Source organism: Bos indicus, chromosome 15 (assembly GCF_029378745.1).
Source record: "Bos indicus isolate NIAB-ARS_2022 breed Sahiwal x Tharparkar chromosome 15, NIAB-ARS_B.indTharparkar_mat_pri_1.0, whole genome shotgun sequence".
Classification (NCBI taxonomy): Eukaryota; Metazoa; Chordata; class Mammalia; order Artiodactyla; family Bovidae; genus Bos; species Bos indicus.
In genome coordinates, this window is record NC_091774.1 from 75957241 (window position 1) to 75966930 (window position 9690).

The 9690-nt window shown below is 49.1% G+C and overlaps 1 long non-coding RNA gene across 1 annotated transcript; it reads right to left on the reverse strand.

The window, feature by feature from the left end:
* Positions 1-2788: 2788 nt before the first annotated feature.
* Positions 2789-9221, reverse strand: LOC139187182 (uncharacterized). Its single transcript, XR_011570794.1, has 3 exons — positions 9041-9221; positions 4593-4665; positions 2789-4240 (listed from the first exon to the last, which is right to left on the reverse strand). It is a non-coding gene; the product is annotated as an uncharacterized lncRNA (long non-coding RNA).
* Between the last annotated feature and the right edge of the window lie 469 nt (positions 9222-9690).

The window sequence follows — 9690 nt, forward strand, 5'->3', positions numbered from 1 at the left end:
CTTGCCTCCTTTCCCCCTCCTTCTTCCTCTTCTTTTTTTCCTTTTCTCTCCTCTCTGTCTTTCCACCTCCCACTTTTGACCTCCTTTAATAGCCAACACCTCAAAAGAGCCACTCTTCAGTCAGAATTGCTCTTGCTTTTTGCTTGCTAATTTCATTATTTTACTTGTCTTTACATTTCAAGGCGCTTGATGGGTCTATTACAGAGTGTTTCATTTACTAGATGGATTTACTGCCCTCACTTTTGACCCAACATTTGTGGCCCCTGGCCCCGAGGGAGAGGGGTGTGCAGTTAGTTGTTTGGGTATTGGGGCCCTGAAAGCTCTGGAAACCATGTCCAACAAACAGAGGCTCCTAGGACCTCCTGGGAGTGAGAGGCTTGGTATTCTATTTGCACTTGGAGTACAGCATAGGGCCTGTCTGCCCATGGCCTGGCCCATCTAGTGGGATGGCGGTGGGACCCAGGGGTGAGCAGCTGCGCTGTGTGTGCTGGGAGAGGGTGAGCTCAGCCAGGGCAGGAGCAGTGTTTCAGGCGGCCAAGGTAAGATGGGACCAACCAGATGGAACCTACTGTGTCCTAGGGAACCGGGCAAGGGGTCTCACACCCTGCGTGGCTCACGTTGGCCCCACACGGTACTTCTCACTTTATAGATGAAGACAGCGAGGCTTCTGTCTGTGATTAGCCCTGTGAGGAATATGGAGCACGTAGAGTAAGGTCAACAGCCTTATCAGTCGGTATCCACCATGTGCCTGGCCCCGGACGGTGATGAGGAAGACCATGCTCACCTCACCTAATTCCAGGAGGGAGCAAACGAAGCTGGAGGTCAGAACCCCGGGATGTCAGGGCTGGGGACTTCTCAGGAGTCTTCTAGAAACCCAGCGTCTCCACTGAACAGATGGGCAGCTGAGGCCCAAGGGGAAGAAGTGTCTTCCCCAAGCCGCACGGTGAGTCTTCTTGCAGCGCCTCACAGCGTTGCTTCTGCAGGAAGTCTGTTCTGCTTCTAGACTCCCTTGTTTGGAAGTTGATTTTTATTCCCCTACTTAAACAATTAAGCTTTAATACACCAAAAACAGATCATTATCCTCCTAAGGTTTAAAAAGCAAGATTACTATTTGTAACACAAGCAATTAGCTACCTTCTGGTGTTTCCATACTTCTTTCTTCCCCCAAAGGACTGAACTCTGGGGAAGCTGCAGGTTAGGGGTGACAGCCAGAGCCGGCAAACGGAAATACTGGGGTCTTGGAGGCAGAAATGCTCCAGGAAGGCAGGGAAGTGTGCCGAGGTTGGTGGCATGAAGCCGTGCAGATGAGGAGACCTTCTCTTCGGGGTGCCAGCTTGGCTCCGCCGGTCCTAGAACATTCCTTTCCCGGCTGCTGCCTGAGCTGCGTCCCTGCACCAGTGGCATAGGATGGCCGCTCACCTCCCGGGATGACAAGTGTGTAAGTCAGCTGTGGCAGCCTAGGTGGGTTCCTCCTACAGAGGACCTCAAAAGGCCCTGTGAGCCCCCTGCATTTAGATGAAATTTATGATGTTTTTTCATAGTTCTGTAAGGAGGATCCCTAGATTTCATCAGATCTTTTTTCTTTTTTTAAATAGCAGAAAGAAGAATAATCTTTATGTTTATTTTGTGATGGAATACACATAAAGAGGGGGCTTCCCCGGTGGCTCAGTGGTAGAGAACCCTCCTGCGAGACAGGAGCCACAGGAGACGTGGGTTCGATCCCTGGGTTGGGAAGATCCTCTGGAGAAGAGCATGGCAACCCACTCCAGTATTCTTGCCTGGAGAATCCCCATGGACAAAGGAGCCTGGTGGGCTACAGTCCATGGGGTCGCAAATAATGGAAAGAATAATGGAGACAGTGCTGGGGATCAATCCTTGCACTGAGAAACATGGCACTGTCCATAGCTGGAGGTCCCCAGTGAGCCCCACTTTAATTGTATCACCCTCCTCTCTATTGAGGTAACTACTCTCCTGTTTTTTTTGTTTGTTTGTTTTTTTAATGATCATTCCTGGCTGCCTCTATCATTTTCTCACCTAGGAGCCTATTCCTAAATGACAGCTTGTTCGGCGGCACCTGCTTTTGAACTCTGACCGTGAATATCCAGACTTGCTTCCCAAGAAACACATGACGTTTGTTTTTGAGATCTGTCAAGTCGAGTGTGAACCTGACTTTCTCTCCCTTTCTCTGCTCTGTGGTCTTGTGCTGCATAACTCAGCCGCAGCTCACCGGTTTCTGGAAATGAGGGCTAGTTCTAGGGCCTGACTTTTATGAGCAATGTTCTGTAGACATTGTCTTGTGTGCGTGCAGGAGTTTGTCTAAGGAAAGTAACTGGGGGTACTGTTGAGTCCTGGGCTGTGTGTCCGTTCAGCTTTCCCAGGCCTTGCCAGATTGTTTTTCAGAGTGTTTTTTCCAATTTATAGTCCCATCAGCAGTAGAGGAACGTTCCAATTCCTTGATATCTCACTGTGGTCCACACTGTCAGGCCTGTTGATTTTACCAATCTGGTGTATGTGTGTGTGTGTGGTGGAGGGGTGGTAATGTTATTTACTTATTTATGTCATGCCATGTGACCTGTGGGATTTTAGTTCCCTGACTGGGGGTCAAACCCAGGCCTTTGGCAGTGAGAGCTCGGAGTCCTAACCACTGGACATCCAGAGAATTCCCTGTTGTTTAATTTGTATTTCTTAGATGATTAGTAAGAGTGGTCACTTTTCCTATGCCTTTGGCCACTGGGGTTTCCTTTCTGGAAAGCAGAGCTCTGGTCTATTACCCATTTCTTTACTGAGTTGTATTATTTTTTAATGATCGATTCATATTGGACTTTTGGTTTGTTCTTGTACTAAAGTACTCTAGACATCAGTCCTTTGCCCTTATCGGAGTTGCAAGAATCTTCTCACACCATGGCTTTTCTTTAGAGTTTATTCACTGTAATTTCAAAAGGCCCATGACCCCAGGGAAGGTTGAGAACCACTCATGTAAGAAGTTCTATAAGCAGGAGGCCTGTGAGCCAGAAAACCTCAAACTTTTGTTAAGCTTAATGGTATTTAGAGCAAACTGAACCAGAAATCAAGACTGTCACGTTCAAAGATTTGCAGTTTTCTTGGGAAAGACTGGGCTGTCTGGGTCTGCAGCTTCTGCACAGTGGGGGTGGCCGGCTGGGCACAGGGAAGGTGCTCACCTTACCCCAGATCCTACCGCTTCCAGACATGAGGGTCCTTGGGTTGCGCTGGTGGTTTCCTCCCACCTACCTGGCTTCATTGCCCACGTTACCTCTGGGTATTTGCATGTCATTAGCACACTGCCTCTCTGCATTACATCATTCTATGCAGAGCTCCATCTACCCCTGGGATTGTCCTAACTTCTCTTGTGGTGTGGACACTTCTGATAGGGCTGCCACTTCAAGTGAATCTCAGTCACTAAGTCCAGAGCAAGAGGAAATCTCTCCACATCTTCTGAGCAGGTGTGATGGAGACCTGTGAGGACCTGGCTCCTACAAGGGCACAGAGAAGAAGGGAGATGCCCAGAATCGGGCTGTGAAGGCAGCTCTGCCTCACTAAGTGCTTGGAGGTGCCATCATCTGCTAGGGAAGACTGGTGATGACCCATAAACCAGACAGATGTGAGCATCGGCTCGTCTTCAGAGGCAGCCCATCCCCTTGATCTCCAGCTAGTTGGTTCCCTGTTTATCCGGGGGGCAGTTTGATTTGCATCTCATTTACATTCACAAGTGTGCAGAAGTCTAGGGTCCAAACTTCAGGTGTCTGAGATAAAATGAAATCATACAACGTGCTACAAGAGGGTTCACATCTAATACGGGAGGTCTGAGCAGCCAGGAGCCGAGTGCGCTCTTTTCTGCAGCTCATTTCTTGAGCACTTACTGTATACCAGCTGCTGTGCCAGGAGCTCTCCACGCAGGGTCTTATTTTAGCTTTCACATGGTTCCACGTGCTATACCTATTCAGTCTTCATGTTCCGGTGCGGAAGTAGAACCTTGCCCAGGTGACCTAGTGTTGGGGCATAACATGGTGGTTACCCATGCACCAGCTGGAGTCAGATAGACCGGTTTTGGGATCCCAGCTCTGGCCTTTGTCCACTGAGTATTCTTGGACAGGTTACTTCCTGTTTCAAGTGCATGAGCCTTCCCACTGAGAGCATTGGAACACTCACATAGTTATTCCTGAAGGTTTGGGTGAGGCTGCCACGAACCACACGGTGAGCACAGCTCGGGGATCCCGCAGCACTGTGATGAGGAGGAGAGAGGATTTAGTCAGTCTCATTCTTGTTTCTCTGGGATCCACTCTGTCTCCCACGAAAGTGCTGATTTTCCCATTAACCACAGGCACAAAATGCGAGTTTCCTGCCCTATACTGCTAGATGCCCACTCCTCGTCCTCACCCAACTTCAGCGTCCCGTCGACTGGGCAAGGACACGCAGGCGGCCCTGGGCTGGGGAGGGGGCCCTTGATGTGCCCGTGGGGATGCCACCTGGGGAGGCGAGGGGACTTTTCCCCTGGTGTTAGTCACTGTTTGGCTCATGGAGGAAACACTGGAGCAGGAATAAACATTCAAGCTTCTCTCAGCATTTTCCATTACCTTATCCCTCCTCTTTGCAAGCGGCTGTCCCACCAGTCTGAGGCCGTCAGTGAAGATGTGCCTGCCCATTTTCCTACAAAGAGACGAAGTGTTTCGAACCTGCACGATTGTCCTGCGGCGATGATACAGAACTTCCTGAATTGTCCCAGACTAATCTAGAATCTGGTCACAGGAAAGTCTTCTTCTCTGCTCCCAAGTCTGACCCACCCACTCTGGATGACTGGTCGATTTCAGGCCCCTGACCCCCTGAACCACCTTTCCCAGGAGAGTGTGGTGGTGAAACTGGGCTTTGGGGATCAGATCACCTGGGGCTGAATGCTTGTTCTGCCATTCACTAGCTGTGTGTTCTTGGAAAAGTTACTGCACTTCTCTGTACTTACATCCATATCTGCAAAACAGATACTAATGTATGTAGCAGATGGTTGTGTGTATTAAACGAATATGTGACTGACGTTAAGAACAGGGCCCTGCATGGAGTGAGTGCCCATGACATCGATTACCATTGTTAGGGTGCAGTGTGTGCGGGAAGCATGGCCTTTACCTGAGTTCAAATCCTGCTACCTCCACTAAGGTGCCTGTGACCTTAGACGTCTCTTTGAACCTCATCAGAGCCTCCTCTGGGTGGCCTACCCTAGAGGGTCGTTACGAGACCTGATTCGTGGGTGTGGGATTTCTGCGATCACACAGAGCCCTACACTTGCGTTCATGCTGTGCTCTTGCCATCTTGGAATCTCTACTAAGTCTTGAGCAGTCTCTCCTTTTCATTCAACTTTGGGTCCTGCAGACCACATCACACCTTCTTTTCTCCCATCTCCGGCCTTGTCCTGCTCTGGATTAGGCACCAGGGCCCATCACTGGTCCACCAGGGGCCACCCATGTGCAGAATTCAGGGGGCTACCCAGCAGTGGCTGGGCCCTCCCTGGGTTCACCAGACTCGGCCTCCAAGGGCACGAGGAGGATTGTCCCCTCTGGATGACATGTGGACCGCTTTCAGTGGAAACTTTTTGGCTTGGGATTCTGACCTTGGAGTGTGTTGATTGAGGCTCTATGCTGCTGTGGAACTGGCCATATATTTTCTGAATATTAGGTGATTTCAAGAAAAAAAATCAATTTTAATAGCACCAATCAAAACTATAGAACCCTGCAACTGGTACCTGTCCTACTCTACACTGGTTTATGGGATAGGGAGGCAAAGAGCCAGGGTACCCCCAGCTCACTGTTGCCTCCCTACCGCCAGAAGGTGGGGGTAAGGCAATGGCGGTGGGGGCAGCTAGTAGATGGGGCCTCACCAGAGCAAGCAAACTTCCTCCCTAAGAGCAGCTCCTTAGATCTATACATTTTGTGTAACAGCCAGTTAATCTTTAAGCCAGAACTTATTCTTTAATGACAGTTATTAATTGTTTAACAGTTAATTCATTATCATGATTGAAAATCCAAAAGGCACAAAAGGATATTGAGTGAAAGGTGTTCCTCTATCTCATTTTACTTCTTGGAGGTAACAAATGTTTTCAGTTTCTTGGGTGCTTCTAAGAGATAGTTTACTTTTATTCCAGAAGAAAATATAGTTATAGTTTATATTTGTATATTTATATTGTCAAGAAGATCCCTTGGAGAAGTGAATGGCTACCCGCTCCAGTATTCTTGCCTGGAGAATCCCATGGACAGAGGAGCCTGCTGAGCTACAGTCCACAGGATCACAAAGAGTTGGACACAACTAAAGTGACTTTGCACTAAGCAGCATTTGTACATTTCCCCCAATATAATATAAATGGCCACGTGCAATGCCCACCATCTGGGCCCGGCCTTTCCTCAGTCCCTCTTGGAGACAGTTGCTTGTCTGTGTCGAGCCCCCTTGTTCTTTGATGTGGCCGCACTGTCTGTTGTAGAGGGCCCCTGGCGTATTTACCTAATGATGGATGTGCTGATTGTTTTCATTTCTTACAGGCCTGAGTCTTTTTTTTTTTTTTTTTATGTGGACCATTGTTAAGGTGAGATAGTATAAGATCCCACAAAGCATGTAGGATTTTAGCTCCCTGACCAGGAATCAGTCTTGCACCCTTTGCACTGGAAGGCAGAGTCTTAACCACTGGTTCACCAGGAAAGTCCCAGGCCTGAGTCTTTAACAAATTCCATTCCACCTCACCCAGATGTTGACAGCATTTGTTTAAAGAAGCCAATGGTGTCATTCTCTGGCAAGCTCTGCCTAGTCATTCAGCTTTCCTCATGCACCATCTGTTCCAGCTCCAACTGGTTTTCTAGATACGATTCTTGAAGACGGAGGTCCTCTCTCCTTCCTCATTATTTCTCTGATATCCGTCCTTCCCCTCTTCCAGAAACCTTCTCCCTCAACGGTCCCGTTCAGTACCTCCATTTGCTCCCACAGCACTGCCCTGCCCACCTGTCTCCTCCCCCACGGCCACCTCCTAGGCCCAAGGCTGCAGCCTGCTGGGTTTGGACCATGGCAGTAACCTCCTCTCCTGCTCATGGGAGCCACACAGGTCACTCCACTACCTAAAGCCCTTCCATGGCTGCTGGGTGCTCAGCAGATAAAACCCCAAATCCTCCAGCCACTCTGCCCCAGCTCCTTCCACTCTCTGCTGCTCATCAGCCTATAATCTCACACGGAGTTCTTGTCTGACTCTGAGTCTCTGCACACACTGTGCCTTCGCCTGGAACACCATCCTTACCCCAGACACCCTCCTCCACCTTCTCAAAGCCCACTCCCTTGAAGTCTCAGCTTAGATGGCACTTCCTCAATGAGGCCCGCCCTGACATCCTACCTAAAATCAGTCAGCACGCGGAGATGCTCTGGGACCACGCCTTACCTGTTTCCTTACATCATTCACCACTGTGTGTAATTACACACCTGCTTGTGTGTGTGTGTGTGTGTGTGTGTGTGTGTGAAAGTGAAAGTCATTCAGTCACGTCTGATTCTTTGTGATCCCCACAGACTGTAGCCCGACAGGTTCCTTTGTCCATGGGATTCTCCAGGCAAGAATATTAGAGTGGGCTGCCATTCCTTTCTCCAGGGGATCTTCCCAACCCAGGGATCGAACCCCAGGTCTCCTACATTACAGGTGGATTCTTTACCATCTGAGCTACCAGGGGAAAATGTCTGTTTTCCCCATGAGAATATAAGCTGCCTGAGGGCAAAGGTGTGTGCTTTCTTCACGATGATGCCTCTGATCTGTAGCTCAGGGCCTCATAGGGCCTTTTGAGTGAATGTACACTTTTCAGCACTTGCTCTTTGACAGGCCTTGTGCTCAGTACTGGTCACTCAACGTTTAGTAGTTGAAAGTTGAATCCCATGGACAGTGAAGACTGGCGGGCTACAGACCATGGGGTTGCAAAGAGTCGGAAATGACTAAAGTGACTTGGCACAGTTGAAAGTTGATTAGTAGCTAAAGAGAAGCCAGAAGGACGGGTACCTTCCTGGTCATATCACCCAGTGAGGGAGAGTTGACTCTATCCCAGAGGAAGTCTGGAAGGATGAGGGACGTTTCTGCAGCAAGGAAGAAGGGGACGGGCATTCCAGGTAGACCGCCCCGCTTGAGCAGAGGCCTTCGTGGGGAGAGGGTGTGGACCCCGCAAAACTGGGACACAGGTGAGTCATGAGATTGGACGAGGTGAGCTGGGTCGTTCACTAAGGTCCTACTGGGATGGGTCAAGGAATTTGAAGATTTTTCTTGTTTTCTATTTCTTTGTATCCCTAGCCCTCTTTTCATCCTGGACATATGGTGGAAGTTCAGTGAAAAAATCCTAGATGTGAGCTGGTGATGCTGGACATTAACTCTGCTTTACAGAAGGGAAACCAAGAGTCACAGATTCAGAAGTGACTTGCCAAGCACTTTCTTACTCTTTTTTGTCACATTCGTTGGAAGCTCCTTGTATCAGTTAGAGGAAGCTAAGCTGCCATAACAAAGAGACTCACTCCTCAGAAGAGACCACCACCTCTCTCCCCACCTCTTCTGACCTTAGTCTGCTCTTTTCTGTAAACAATGCTCTCAGTGGCCGGGCCTCTCCTCAGCCCCCCTCCCAGCTGACCATTCGTTCCTGGCTGGTGGTGACCCTGAACCAGACCTGGGCCTTGGTGCTGCTGCTCAGTAAAGAACCCTGGGCAGCAGGTTAGCATTGGCGTCCATGTTCTAAGGGCTCATAGGGACTGGGAAAACAGGAGAAACTTTTAAGTACTTGAGAAGCACCTTTGAAGATACAGGAATGAGTCAAATTTTTATTATCCAGTGATTAACAGAGACCTCTGGACTGAATGCTTGTGTCAACCCTCAAATTCGTAGGCTGAATCCTAATGCCCACTGTGATGCTATGAGGAGGTGGGCCTTCAGGGAGTAATACCATTTTTAAATGAGGTCCAGGAGAGATTTCTTGCCCCCTATCCCCCAACCATGTGAGTTTAATGTTAGTCTACGAATCAGCACACGGGCACTCACCAGACCCTGAATCTGCTAGCATCTTGAGTTTGGACCTCCAGCCTCCAAAACTGTCAGGAATAAACTTCTGTTATTTGTCAGCCACCCAGTCTGTGGTATTCCGTAAGCAGCTCAAAGGGGCCAAGACGGCCCCCAAGACTCTTCCTGCCAACACCGTCGTCGTCCAACAGGGGTCGCTGTTTGTACCTGAAAGTAGTAAAATTGCTTTTAGAAGTTCTGTGATAGAATCCAAATCGGACTTTTACTACCAACAGTCTAACACTTCATTAATATTAAAAGTTAATGATAGCTAATATTTATTGAACAGTTACCATGTCAGGTACCATTTAGCCCCTTAAACGATAGTGCAATCTCTCTTAACCCTTACCACTCCTGAGGGGAGAGCTTCATGCGGCCCCATTTTCAGACAAGGAGGCTGAGGTTTAGGGTGGAGGTGACTTGATCAGGGCCCCACAGTTAGCCCAGAGCAAAGCTAAGTTTTGATCCCAACTCTGCCTGACTCCAGAACCTTAGCACCTAAGAAGTGGCTAGGAGCTGAGCATCATGGGAGTATCTTCCCCTGAGTATCCACAAGGCGCTCATGGCTCTTTTGCCCTCCAGGAGCCCCCTCCCCTCCAGTTTGTCTCTATCCCTGTTTCATCTGAAGAAAT